General features: G+C 47.2%; 1 protein-coding gene across 2 annotated transcripts in view; it reads left to right on the plus strand.

Moving 5' to 3' along the window:
• Positions 1 to 13,958, plus strand: part of glra3 (glycine receptor, alpha 3) — a 71,633-nt gene that overhangs the window by 3,857 nt on the left and 53,818 nt on the right. The gene's annotated exons all lie outside the window — the stretch shown is intronic.

Raw genomic sequence — 13,958 nt, forward strand, 5'->3', positions numbered from 1 at the left:
AAATCCTTTACAGCAGATCCTTTATAGTCGATCCTTTACAGCAGATCCTTTACAGCAGATCCTTTACAGCTGATCCTTTACAGCAGATCCTTTACAGCAGATCCTTTACAGCAGATCCTTTATAGTCGATCCTTTACAGCAGATCCTTTACAGCTGATCCTTTACAGCAGATCCTTTACAGCTGATCCTTTACAGCAGATCCTTTACAGCAGATCCTTTACAGCAGATCCTTTACAGCAGATCCTTTACAGTCGATCCTTTACAGCAGATCCTTTACAGCAGATCCTTTACAGCAGATCCTTTACAGCTGATCCTTTACAGCTGATCCTTTACAGCAGATCCTTTACAGCTGATCCTTCTCATTATGGCAGTACGACACGGTTCTTCCATATTTCCACAGTTTGGAAATATCTTTCCTCCCTCATGTTTGTCAAAGCCACAAGAATTATTTTCATCTCTTTGACAGATTGTTGCTTTTAACTGTTTCCTCTCCTGACTACAGAATAGACCTAAAACATGTTAATACGACAGCCTTCAGAGCACAAGTCTAACTAACAGAGTGGCTCCAATAAAGCAGCTTTTACTCACACATTTCTGATGTCAGACAGCGAAATGAGATCTAAATAATGACTGAACATCAGCCCATTAGGACTGATAGTGACTGACTGAGACTGAGACTGGAGTCCTGACCTCTGTCAGATTTCTCTCCTGATCCTGAAAGACGAGCTCAGAGCAGCATTCGCAGTAATCTGTAATGTTTTCTCCCACAGTTCACGTTGAGCATGTGCAGACAGCCTCTCTGCTCACTCATTTTATAGCATCAACTTCTTAAATGTGCCCCACAGGCCCTGCAGGGGGCTCCCCTCGACCCTCCGCCTCCTTGCAAAGGAACGAACATGCAGTTTATGCACTGAAAGGATTTATTCTGATAACAGTCAGGAAACACTCAGCATTACTCCTCCAGACATGCAATCATGTAAAAGAAGTACATTTGAGTAAATCCTCCACCACCAGTGAAATGCCAAGAGAAGTTTGTTCAGCTTCATAAGTTTCCTCTTTCAGCATTTTCCAAAAAAAGAGTCTTTTTCCTTCCTATGACAGGCTCTGAGTGTTCCTACAGAAAGACGTTTACGTCCAGCCAACGCAGGATGTCAGGAAAAGCAGAAGAACGTGTGGTATCTGCTTTTATTGTGACGATATGATGACGATATGATGACGATGCTGTGGAGATTAGCATGATTCCTGCCTGCCTGCCTGACATGAAGCAGCAGCTTCCTCATGTTTGAGTGGAAGACGCTCGGGTTTGTTGTGTGGTTGTTACTCAGAGCTGCTGCTCATTTTAATGACTTATTCTGTCTGATGTTGCACATTAAGCTCAGATTAGTCTCAGTTCTTACTGAGAAACATCTCGTCTCTTCCTGCACTTCCTCTGCCAGTTTGTAGTGCTTCTTGTTCAGCCTCCCCTCTGGCCTGCGGTCTGTTTCCTGACAGTTTACCCGTCTGCTCTCACTTCAGTTCTCACATATTAACCTCTTCCCATTCCTGGGTGTCAGATACTGCTGGCAGTGGTTTGTCCTGTCGTCCCTCGTGCTGTTTTCTGATGTCAGAATGGGACAAATCTCTAATATTACCTGGTAAACGTGACCTTAAAGCCGTAAAGCTTGGCTTTAACTCCTCAGAAAACCCTCTGAACTGAGAAGTTTGCACCCTGAGCTGCTAACAGTTTGTATTTTGTCTTTAAGTCTTGCTTAAACCTGCTGCGACGTGCACGTGTGAACAGAAACTGTGGAAAGAGTTCAGACCAAATTGTTCCCGGTCCTCTGAGGATGTTGGAGCTCAGGAGCGCTTTGCAGCTGCTGTTCTGGTTCCTGTTTGGTGTCAGAAGCCAGATAATGATGTGGGAATGCTTCGTTTAGCGATGGGATGCTGACAGAACAGCAGAGAAATGCTGTTTGGCTCAGCATTCTCCCTGTGGTTCACTATTCTCTGCAGGTTAGCGTCCTCAGGCTCGTCTCCTGCCTGAGAACCAGAATCCTAAAGTAGCCCTGGAGGAAAGAGGAGGCTCAGGTGTGCCTCACCGGGAACTGATCCCACTCTCTGACCTCTTCTACTCCCTTTTACCTGTTTTCGGTGTTTAATACTCACAGGATTTGAGATTTTATTCTGGCTCAGACTTCCCTCTGAGTCAGTGAAAGCAGGAGTAACTTCCCAGAGTTACTGCAGCTTGTGTCTCCCTCCCTCTTTGTGTTTCTGTCTGCTCAGGGAAACAAGTCCACCTGTGCAGAATCCTCTTTCCCTTCATTCTCAGAGTTAGACTGAAGGCAGAGATGAATCCTGTCAGGCTACACAGGACACAGCTGCAGGGTCCAGTTTCAGATCGAGTGTTTGTTGAGGATCTCCACTCAGAGCAAATGAAGAGGCTGTGAAACTCCTGAAGCGCTCTCCTCTGTAACTGTGGTGGAGGAGAGAGCTGCTATGAAAATGAACAATCACAACCTGTCCACTGTGGGAGGAAAACAAAGGGCTCGATAAATAAAACTCACTGAGGCGGACTCAAACAAAAGAAGCTCTCTCAAAAACAGAGGTTCTGTGGAAAGGTTACAAATAAAAACCTGTCCAAAAACGGAGGAACAAAACCAGGCCGTGAAACTTAGCTTGAGTGAAACTAAAGCTATGGATAAAGAATGAATTACAACGCTCTGCAGGAGAATCGCTGGACTGCAGGCTGGAGGAAGCTGTGGCTGTGGACACTGGGGACGTGGAAGCTGTGGAATCAAGACCTTGTTTCTGCTGAAGAAACAGCTCAGTGAAGTGGTGCTGTGTGCACGTGATGCTGGTGAGGTGAGGGGAGGCAGAGAGGCAGAGAGGCTGTCTCCACACTAAGTGAACATTGGGCCAGAGGCTGCAGTCGACCCCGGTCCCAGCACCGGTCCATCCTGGGCTGGAAAGCCAAAAATACCCAAAGGGTGACTGGAAAATGCAGTGTTTCTGATGTTTGTGTTCATCCAGCAGCGTGAACAAGAACTGCTGCTGCAAACAGGCTAAAGAGGTCACAAATGTACTCAAAACAGGAAGCCAGGCGAGGAATGTTGTCACCTTAAAGTGTCTGACGCCCTCAAACGGCTGTGAAAGCAGCCAGAGGTGAAATCTGAGCATGTGCAGATGCTGCTCCTGCAGCCTGGATTACAGGCTTCTGCATCCAGAAAGGAGTCCCTGGCCCTGCTGAAGCTTCTGTGAGATGTTTGGAAATTCAGTCAGAGGAGAGCAGAAGTCATTGTGCAGCTAAAGCTGATCTGACTGCTTCTGTTCAAACCCAAAGGTTCATAGACTCAGCTCAGACTGAAAGTGTTTCCGTGATCTAAAATGAGACTGTGACTGACTCTTTTATGGAGTTTATACATAAGCTAACGGCTAACACCTGCCAGAGCTACAGAACACACACTGGAGAGGCATGAAACAACAGAATATCGTGTCTTTATTAGACGGAAACCAGCCAAAGAAGCGAGAACAGTCAGACCACATCCTGTGGAACCAGCAGGCTAAAACTCACACCTCTGTTAACCGTCCGAACCAACAACCGCGGGGATAATCCACTTCCTGTTCCTCAGCAGGTGTGCTTTCAACAAGAAAATACTAAACCCAAAGAGCTACAGCTAGAAAGGTCAGTGCTCAGATCTGATTGGTTTAAACATAACTCATCATAGTTCTGAGACAGCAGAGGTCGAAAAGTGCTGGAAGCATCAATGAAATGAGACTGATTGGAACAAAATCTGGGCAATAAATCAAGGTTTTAATGAAAATATGTGTCAAGAAGAGGTTTGAGTCTCTGATTCTGATTCTGTTGGCCAGCAGGGAAGCTGGACTCGCCTAAAAGTGGATCTTTTTCGGTTCTTAAGGAGTCTGTGTGTCCGCTGAAAGCTTAAACTCTGGGACCCACATTCTGCTCTGGATCCAGTTTGCCTCATCAGCTTTCATTCCTACATTCACATGCGTCGGTGTTTTTTAACACATTCGAACGCGGCAGCGTCCAAAGCTGTGTGGATTGGAGCCCACAGCGCCACCTGCTGTCCACGCCACACACGGGTTACTCGCTCCGGACCAGCTGATGCAAACCGGACAGATGAGTGGATTTGGAACATGGCCACTGAAAGCGGTCCTGCAGTGCGTCTCGTCCTCATTTGGCTGCTGGTCCTCGGGCGGCCGGGCTTCCTGTTTGCATGCCTGAAACCGCTGTGATGCAGTTCTGAATCTAACCACGCCGTCTGGCCCCACCTGAGCTAACAGTGATCACACAGTCCAGATCTGCAGGTGATGGCCAGCTGATGACTCGCTGTGGTTCAAGCAGAGGAGCTGAAATGATGCCTGAACAGATGTTGTTCCGCTCGCTGGTGTTCTGCGTCCCTTCAACGGAGCACAAGAACACTTTCACTCAGGGAGGAAGAAGATGGATTTTTGGTGTTTAGAGAACCTGTGTGACAGCAGCAGCTGCCGTGCACGGCTGAATAATTTGTGAACAACAACAGGCGAGCAGCGAGGCTGTGAGCTAACAGCAGATGCTACAAGTAAAGGGTTCAGGTTTGCATCTGTGGAGCCTTTCCCCAGAGTCATGAAGGTCAGAGATGGACTCTGCAGAAGCAGGTGAAAGTGTCTGTTCTGCTGGTAGCTGAGGCTGCGTCAGCTGAAAACAGGTGATTTTATCTGTAATTCTGTTATAAACACATGATAGAATCTAAATGGCGTCCATATCTGACTTGGACAGATCTCTGCTGTAGCCTCAGAGCCGTGAACAGTTTCAGTTTCAGGCAGGAGACATTTTCATCTTAAAGCTGTGACTGAATCCTGGAGGATCTGTGGATGTGAGCGAGTTCTGCCTGGTTTGGTGCTGCAGAGTCTGTGGATCAGTCCCAGCTTCACGGCTTCTCTTTCACACCTGACTCTGCTCTGAAGTGACACGACCAGCTGTGACTGTTTCTGTCGTTGCTGGAGGTGAAGCCACAGCTCTCCGGCCCTTTTCTCCTGATCTGATGATCAGTTTTCAGCGATATATTCAGTGTTAGCACCTGGGTGACCTCTCCATCAGCCTGAAAGACAGTTATTGTGGCGTTATTTCTGCTCCAGTGACCTGTTTAAGCTGTTTTTCTGATTCTATCGAACAACACACTGAACCTTTGATAAGAGATAATCTGCAGCAGTGGGCTGGTCTGTGTTCCTGTCCAACAGACAGAGTTTAAGGCCCAGTTACACATTCAATCATTTAATTTTTCTCACCTGCTGGAATAGGTTAACGTGCCTTCGTGCTCAGCAGCTCTTGTCGCCATTTTAATGGCGTCTCTTTAAGGACCGCCCACTTGAAGGCCTGGTCTGCTCTGATTGGTCAAAATGACATTTTTTTGAGCCGTGTCAGACCAGGCCTGGCTGAGTGTGAGATGTGGTGACATCATACGGTGAAGGAAGGCGACAGATGAGATGTTTCAGGCTTCTGTGGCACAGAATTCCTTCTCCAGCTTCAGAGTCAGAGGATTGAGGTGCCTTGACGGGTTGAGACTTTGTCTCATTTGAGGTTTTATTTGATAAAATCGAAGTTCCACTCGGACGTGTTGGTGGTGAAAACACCTTTAATCGGCTGGTGAAGCCTTAAACCGAACTGCAGATGTTTGGGGCATCATTTCTAAAGGTCAGAACCGTCCAATGAGCATCCTCCGTTTATACACCGAAATAAAGGGCTGTTTCCCTGCATGATTGTGCTGAGGCAGCGTCGCATGCCGTGCTGATAGGGAGGAAGTTACATAACGGTGGGGATAAACAAAGGTCTCCAGATGCAGAAGGTCTCTCCTCGCTGTCTCCTCCTGTTGGCTTCATGTTTGGTTGCATAATCACAGAACTATTTATGAATAATTCTGTCATACGTCTTCCATGCAGCGAGCAGGTGTTGGTGTGAAATTAAGATGAATGCTGATGCTGAATGTTGATGCTTCAGATGATGCTTTTTGCAGCTTTATCTGAGCTTTTACTTATTCGGGCCTTTTGCACGTGCTCAGTTGGCAGATAACTGTAATCTCCCTCAGCTGATTAATAAAATGCCAGATAGGATCAATAGTGACGATATTATGGCCACATCTCAATCTCCTCCCGAGGGCCTCATTACTAAAGCCTGACAGAATGAACCGACTGACCAACTGTGAGGAAACCACAGCTGCTTCTCTTCCATCCAACGTTATTTCATCTCTATTCATGATTCTGTTTTTGTGACTTTCATCATTTTACAGTTCAGCAAACTTCCAAAAGTCAGGACAGTCACAAACTAATTCAGTCTCATTGTGAAACTGGTACAAAACACCAGATTTTTATAACCTGCAGATGAGATTTATGAATCAGGCCGTTTTAATGCTGGAAACAAACCAAACCGACATGTGACTGAGAACAAAGCTGATTGGTCAAAGGGACGATGACCTCAGAAAGGACTGAACCACTGCAGCCCCCACCATCAGTCCTCTGCAGTATTCAGTCTTTTTCTATTGTTTTTAAGTGGTTTCTGAGGACATGAAGTACAACCTCAGCTCCAAAGCAATAGTTCAGTCACAACAGAACATAGAAAACACATCAAATGTTGAAAGTTGGACATTTTCTATGAAAGAGATCAGCTCATCGTGAATCTGATGGCAGAAAAAGTTGGAACATGAGCAAAAACGGGCTGGAAAGAATCAGCTGGAGGAACATGTTGGATGAATTAATTAGCAACAGGTTGGGTGTAAAAAAGAGCACCTAAGAGAGGCAGAGTCTCGTGCCTCTGGAAGTGGAAACCTGCACATCTGGAAAGGCTCCATCACTGCTGAAAGGTGTTCGAGCAACATCTGCCTCTTGTTCAGGGAAGGCCTTGCATATTTCAGCAGGACCCAGTTAAACCACATCCTGCATCTGTTCCAGCAGCACGGCTTCGTAGAAGAAGAGTCCAGCTGCAGTCCAGATGTTTCACCACCTGAAAACATTTAGATAGAACAAAGAAGAGCCAGAGATCCTCTATCAGACCGGGACAACGTTCCTCTGGTCCAGCAGCTGGTCCCCTCAGTCCCAGATGTTTACAGATGCTGTTAAAGGAAGAGGGGAAACATGGAGCTGTCCCAACAGTTATGAGCTCACATTTCAACATTTAATATGTTGTTTCTATGTTCTTGGTGTGAGATATGAAAATCGCTCTGTTTTTATCTACATTCACGCAGAATCCCAGCTTTTTTGGGACTGGGGTTGTGATGGATTTGTCCCCTCCGGGTGGAGGTCGGGCCCAGATGCAGATAATTCCAGAATAAAACTCGATTTATTTAAACAAAGAGAACACGAAGCGCAGCTGAGCCGGGAGACAGTAAGCTAAACTGTGGAGAACAAACGAACAAAACGTGACTTTGGCTGTGCAGAAAAACACGAGCCCGAACCCGAACCCGAACCCGAACCCGAACCCGAACCTGAACCCGAACCCGAACCCGAACCTGAACCTGAACCTGAACCTGAACCCGAACCCGAACCTGAACCTGAACCCGAACCTGAACCTGAACCTGAACCTGAACCCGAACCCGAACCTGAACCTGAACCCGAACCTGAACCTGAACCTGAACCTGAACCCGAACCCGAACCTGAACCTGAACCCGAACCTGAACCTGAACCTGAACCTGAACAGGTGAGGATTTCACACCGACACGAGGGAACCTGGAAACTAAATACTGTGGGAGGTGACGGGGTGCAGCTGGGAGCAAAGACAGGTGACGTGGATGAACCTAATGATGGGGCAAGACTGACAAACTAAGACTTAACAGAAACCTAAAACATGAAAAACCTAAAGTCACAACAGAAAAACCAAGAAGTAAAAACACAAGGAAACCAACAGCCGTGACAGGATTGTTTCAAACTTTGCACTTGAATGAAGCCACACACATGGTTTCTGTGCATTTCTGCACATGCTGAACGCTCTAAAAGGGTGTAGAGTTAGATTAAAGTGAGCCCTTCCACTCTCAGAGGTGCCTGAGTGGGTTTTAGTCCTCACCGGGCTGCTCTCTCACCCTAAAGGAGTAGAAGTTAACCAGGGAGTGACCGAATAAAGAGGGTTAGGACCGTAACCCAAACAGTTGAAAGCACGGTGCATGTGCAGAGCAGCAACCTCTGCAGGTCTCGTCCTGTAAAACGTCTGTGCGACACTCAGCTCAGCAGACTCCTGCTGCCTGCTGTGCTGTCCTTCCTGTTTCTGTGGCAGCTCAGGCCCACAGGCCTGCAGCAGCGCCACCCACATGCATGCAAACAGATAAACTTTCTCGTCCAGAAGAGGAAGTGCTCGGCTAAAGGAAATCAGCTGAATGTTGGACCTGCAGCTGCTGCCATTTCCTGCTGTGGCGACGCAAAAAGAGTCACTTTCTCCATCAGATGGGCAGCAAAAGCAAAGAGACGCTGGACCTAAAGTCTGCGCTGAAGATTGTTGCTGTTTGAGCGATCGGATCAGCTGGCTCATATCTAACCCTCTGTTCCTGTGATTAAAGCGATCACTTCCCCTCTGATCAGGAAGTGGTGATCAGCGATGCTTCAGCTGCGTTAAACATTCATATCTGTAAGCTCCATCCTGTTCACGGCTTCTGGTGGTGAAATGGAGCTGTCGCTGGTTCTGTTTGCAAAGGACTTCTATGGGTTTTTCATGCTTTTACGTGCTTCACTGTGCATGCTGTGTTTCAAAGTAAAAGGTGTAGAACAGGAAGCTTTGCATGCATTTCTTCTCTGAAACCAGCAGCGCCTCCATCACTGTGTTTTATAGCCACAGCTGCTGGTAGAGATGGTCGTAGTATAGAAGCAACAGCAGAGTAAAACAGGGCGAAAAACAATTAATTAAATATATTCAGCTGCTCTCTTTGAGTTTCCTTCGTGTGTGAGACACAAAGCTCCATCTGAGAAGCTCCTCCATTATGGATGAGGACTGGATGTTACGCCGTGTCGCTTTCTGTGTCCTCCCATTGTTCTTTTATGTTTTAAAAGTGGGTAAAGGACAGATAAAGGGAAGAGAGGGGGGTGTGGAGAAGATGGCGAGAGGAAGCGCCACAGTAACCCAAGGAGCTTAACATTTAAGATGCTGTAAGCTGACAACTCTGCATGACTGTGACTGTTAGCTGCTCTGTCTGAGGAGGAAGCGGCTGCTCTGACTGACAGAGGAAGTAATAGATGTTGTATCTTAATGGAGGCGTCACTCTGAGTTAAAAAGGAGCATCACTTTTAATATGTTGCATGACTTCTCTGTGGACTGCTAAAATAAACATGAATATCTTAAAAAAGATGATAGATTATTTTTGGTTAAACGCAGAAGCTGTGAGTGAAAAACTAAGTGAACCCTCACTGCTTCCACAGGAACTCAGAGGGTAAAGTAGCAGCCAGGAGCTGCTGATCAATGCTCTGATTAACTGATCTTCAGTCAGTGTGAGCAGCTCTATAAAAGCAGGAGTTCTGTCAGTTTAACACGATGCCAAGGAGGAAAGACACCAGCAATGATCTCAGAGAAGCAGCTGCTGCTGCCCATCAGTCTGGGAAGGGTTATAAGGCCATTTCCAGACTATCTGGAGTCCATCATTCTACAGAGAGAAAGATTATTCACAAGTGGAAAACATTCAGGACAGCTGTCAATCTTCCCAGGAGTGGACGTCCCAGCAAGTTCACCCCAAGGTGAAGAAGCCCAGAGCTACATCTCAGACTCTACAGGCCTCAGTTAGCATGTTAAAGGTTAAAGGTCACCCCAAGGGGAAAAAGCCCAGAGCTACATCTCAGACTCTACAGGCCTCAGTTAGCATGCTAAAGGTTAAAGGTCACCCCAAGGTGAAAAAGCCCAGAGCTACATCTCAGACTCTACAGGCCTCAGTTAGCATGTTAAAGGTTAAAGGTCACCCCAAGGGGAAAAAGCCCAGAGCTACATCTCAGACTCTACAGGCCTCAGTTAGCATGTTAAAGGTTAAAGGTCACCCCAAGGTGAAGAAGCCCAGAGCTACATCTCAGACTCTACAGGCCTCAGTTAGCATGTTAAAGGTTAAAGGTCACCCCAAGGTGAAAAAGCCAAGAGCTACATCTCAGACTCTACAGGCCTCAGTTAGCATGTTAAAGGTTAAAGGTCACCCCAAGGTGAAGAAGCCCAGAGCTACATCTCAGACTCTGCAGGCCTCAGTTAGCATGCTAAAGGTTAAAGTTCACCCCAAGGTGAAAAAGCCCAGAGCTACATCTCAGACTCTGCAGGCCTCAGTTAGCATGCTAAAGGTTAAAGTTCACCCCAAGGTGAAAAAGCCCAGAGCTACATCTCAGACTCTGCAGGCCTCAGTTAGCATGCTAAAGGTTAAAGGTCATACATCTCAGACTCTACAGGCCTCAGTTAGCATGTTAAAGGTTAAAGTTCACCCCAAGGTGAAAAAGCCCAGAGCTACATCTCAGACTCTGCAGGCCTCAGTTAGCATGCTAAAGGTTAAAGGTCATACATCTCAGACTCTACAGGCCTCAGTTAGCATGTTAAAGGTTAAAGTTCACCCCAAGGTGAAAAAGCCCAGAGCTACATCTCAGACTCTACAGGCCTCAGTTAGCATGCTAAAGGTTAAAGGTCATACATCTCAGACTCTACAGGCCTCAGTTAGCATGCTAAAGGTTAAAGGTCATACATCTCAGACTCTACAGGCCTCAGTTAGCATGTTAAAGGTTAAAGTTCACCCCAAGGTGAAAAAGCCCAGAGCTACATCTCAGACTCTACAGGCCTCAGTTAGCATGCTAAAGGTTAAAGGTCATGACAGCACAGTTAGAAAAAGACTGAACAAGGATGGCTTGTTTGGAAGGGCTGCAGGAGAAAGCCTCTTCTCTCTAAAAAGAACATGGCAGCACAGCTTAGGTTTGCAAAGCTGCATCTGAACAAAGCTCAAGACTTCTGGAACAAAGTCCTTTGGACAGACCAGAGCAAAGTGGAGATGTTTGGTCCTAATGCACAGCAGCACGTTTGGAGGAAACCAAACACAGCATATCAGCACAAACACCTCATACCAGCTGTCAAGCACGGTGGTGGAGGGCTGATGATCTGGGCTGGTTCTGCAGCCACAGGACCTGGGCACCTTGCAGTCATTGAGTCCACCATGAACTCCTCTGGATACCAAAGTATTCTAGAGTCAAATGTGAGGCCATCTGTCCCACAGCTAAAGCTGGGCTGAAACTGGCTCATCAACAGGACAAAGATCCCAAACACAGCAGCAGATCTACAGCAGAATGTGGGGAAAAGAAAAGAATCAAGGTGTTGCAATGGTCCAGTCAGAGTCCGATTGGTCAGATCATGAAGCCAGTTTGCCTCATGTCAACACAGAGAAATCCTCTAATAGCTCCATCAGAAAGGATAAAACCATGTGACTCCACACAGATCAGAATCCAGTTAAACCCCTTTAGCTGCTGTAGAAGCAGTTGGGCAGCAGGACAAAATCTGCAGAGCTGACGTGACTCATGTCCACATGGAGCAGAAACAGACGGAGGTTTCATCATCACAGGAATATTGAGTGATTTTAAATAAAGGGCTCAGAGAGCAGTTTAAAAAGTGTGAAAAGGAGCAACAGAAAGCATGATGTTTCACTGCATTTATCTGTTGATTCCTGCTCTGAGGGCTGCTGTGAAGACACCGAAGGGTCCCTGAAAATGCTGCAGCAGCTCCGGGTCTGAGCCGCCCCTGAGGTCCTCCACCGGCCCTCCGCGGCGCCTGCTTCCTCCGCCATGTGGGGGCGACTGTTGGGTCGTCGGCTGAAAGACAAAACACACAGTTACACATCGATGACTCATGCTCTCCTGGCAGACAGTGCGTGTGATGATGCAACAACCAGGAAGCAGCTCTGCGCTCGGGCCTCAGCAGCGTGTCGGCGCTTTGGCCGGCGGCGTGGATCGTGTCACTCCCCAGATCAGGTTCATGACCCGGGTTTATCCTGCAGTCAGAAAAGGCTTAATGGTAATAATTCTCCCCAAACATGAAGCTCAAAGCGTTCTTTGGCTCGTTGTGTGTCACGATGCTGTTGAACCACAACTTAAAAGTTACAATTAGAAAAGATCCACAAGAAAAAGATCAGTGAAATATCCAAAACAGCCTTTCTCTATATTTAGTGGCTCTGCTTCATGAATCTGTCATTAAATTGAATGACAGATTCAAGTCTTTAAATTAACCTGTTATATTTGTACGTCTGTTAGCAGAGCGGATGTTACCGCCACAGGCGTAAAGAGGCGGAGTCAGAGGCGTAAAGAGGCGGAGTCAGAGGCGTAAAGAGGCGGAGTCAGAGGCGTAAAGAGGCGGAGTCAGAGGCGTAAAGAGGCGGAGTCACATGCGTAAAGAGGCGGAGTCACAGGGTGCAGAGGCGGAGTCACAGGCGTAAAGAGGCGGAGTCACATGCCTAAAGAGGCGGAGTCACCGGCGTAAAGAGGCGGAGTCACAGGCGTAAAGAGGAGGAGTCACAGGAGTAAAGAGGCGGAGTCACAGGCGTAAAGAGGAGGGGTCACAGGGTGCAGAGGCGGAGTCACAGGCGTAAAGAGGCGGAGTCACATGAGTAAAGAGGCGGAGTCACAGGAGTAAAGAGGCGGAGTCACATGCGTAAAGAGGCGGAGTCACAGGTTCGAGAAGAAAATGGAGAAAGTAGGCTGCGGATGTTGCTTTTTGAAATTTAAGAAATGGAGGATGGTTCTTAATATGTTATTAAAGAAGAGAAAACATGAAGCAGAGGATAACGGCAGAAAACCAGAATAAACACCGTGTGGCAGATAGAAATCATAGATGAAGAAGTAAATCAGCCCAGGAATCTGCTGTGGGAGGCTCCTGGCTCTGACTTCAGCTCTGTAAGGAATGAATGAGAGCATGGTTTCGTTTGTCTTGTGTTGGCCCTGTGACGGACAGGTGACCTGCCCAGGGATACCGTCACTCTCACCTGATGATAACCGGGTCAGACTCACCCCCCCCACGACCCCGAAGAGGACGAGGCGGCTGTAGAAAATGGATGGACCATTTTCCATCACTGTTTCTGTGTTGAACCCGTTTGGCTCCTCATCTAACTGCAGACAGACGAGCTCCCGCCTGTGCGTGTTCACAGAAGGTCGAATGAGCCGCCAGACGGGTTAACGAGCGCGTTCAGAGGTTTGTTAAAGGTTGATTCCTGCTGGGATAAGTTGTTGCTGCCTCCAAATGCCAAAGTGAAGCTTGATGATCCTGAAACAATGTCTGTGCGTGAGTTATTTTGGGAAATGTTCCTTCATATCCCAACTGACAAACACACACATGCACAAGTGTAGTTTCAGGATCATCAAGCTTTGCTTTGGCATTTAGACGCTCCTCCACATTCACCCCTAAAGACACACATCAGCACAAGTGCCTTCATGTTACTGAAATGCCAGCAAGCCTGAAAGTTCTGGGATTAGCGTGGAGATGTGATCAGAGATCAACTGTTAATGAAGTAGAACTTCGGTGGTTCCATCTGAGAGTATATTTACCTTCTTTATGTCCTGAAATGTATTCATGTTCCAGGTGTTTGAGTCCAGTTTCCGTCTTATTGGAACTTATGGAGAATGTTCTCCCAGAGAGCTGCTGAGTCTGTATCGTCTCGCAGCTAAATCCAACCGACACATCGACTCCTGCGTCCCGCCGGCAGGACATGTGTCCGGCAGCAAGGTCACACAGAGCTGGCAAACAGCAGATCAACTAAGAGCTGCTGTGAGTGAGAATCCTGCAGCATGCGGGATGGTGAGCCCTAACCCTGAAATAAAAGATCAGCTGGTCCTTTCCAGATGGTAAATCAACAACATTTGACATTTATTGAACAAAAACTGAGGCAAAACACAGAAGAAGTGTGTGAAAAACTAAGTGAACCCCCTGATTCAACAGAACCAGCTTTATTTCGTGGTTTCAGTAACCAGTTACTGGTCAGTCAGACCCTCCCTCAGTGTATTTACTCTAT

The sequence above is a fragment of the Leuresthes tenuis genome, unplaced genomic scaffold, assembly GCF_036924035.1.
Source record: "Leuresthes tenuis unplaced genomic scaffold, fLeuTen1.0.hap1 SCAF_4, whole genome shotgun sequence".
In the NCBI taxonomy this organism is placed as follows: domain Eukaryota; kingdom Metazoa; phylum Chordata; class Actinopteri; order Atheriniformes; family Atherinopsidae; genus Leuresthes; species Leuresthes tenuis.